A 256-nucleotide genomic window follows, 5' to 3' on the forward strand; every position below is an offset into this window, starting at 1 on the left:
TAACTTTCCCCCTTCTGCTTTGAATTCACCGCTGAAGAGTGAACCCCGAAGCCCCAGGCCCCACCCTCACCCCCCCAAAGGCAGAGCCCAATCCACTCTCTGCCAGTGACCTTGCTATGCGGGGGCGCTGTGGGCCCTCCAGGACCTGTGAGTGACAGGCCTGTCCTCTCAGGGGTCCCTGACGGTCATCACTGCTGAAGTCTTGCAACCACAGTGAGGCCACACGGGCCGGTGCACCCACAGCCTTGGTTACCAC

The 256-nt window shown here is 61.7% G+C and overlaps 1 protein-coding gene across 3 annotated transcripts in view; it reads right to left on the reverse strand.

The window, feature by feature from the left end:
- Nucleotides 1-256, reverse strand: part of LPCAT1 (lysophosphatidylcholine acyltransferase 1) — a 44,024-nt gene that overhangs the window by 4,066 nt on the left and 39,702 nt on the right. The window lies entirely within an intron of this gene.

Source organism: Bison bison, unplaced genomic scaffold (assembly GCF_000754665.1).
Source record: "Bison bison bison isolate TAMUID 2011002044 unplaced genomic scaffold, Bison_UMD1.0 scf7180017864377, whole genome shotgun sequence".
Taxonomy (NCBI): domain Eukaryota; kingdom Metazoa; phylum Chordata; class Mammalia; order Artiodactyla; family Bovidae; genus Bison; species Bison bison.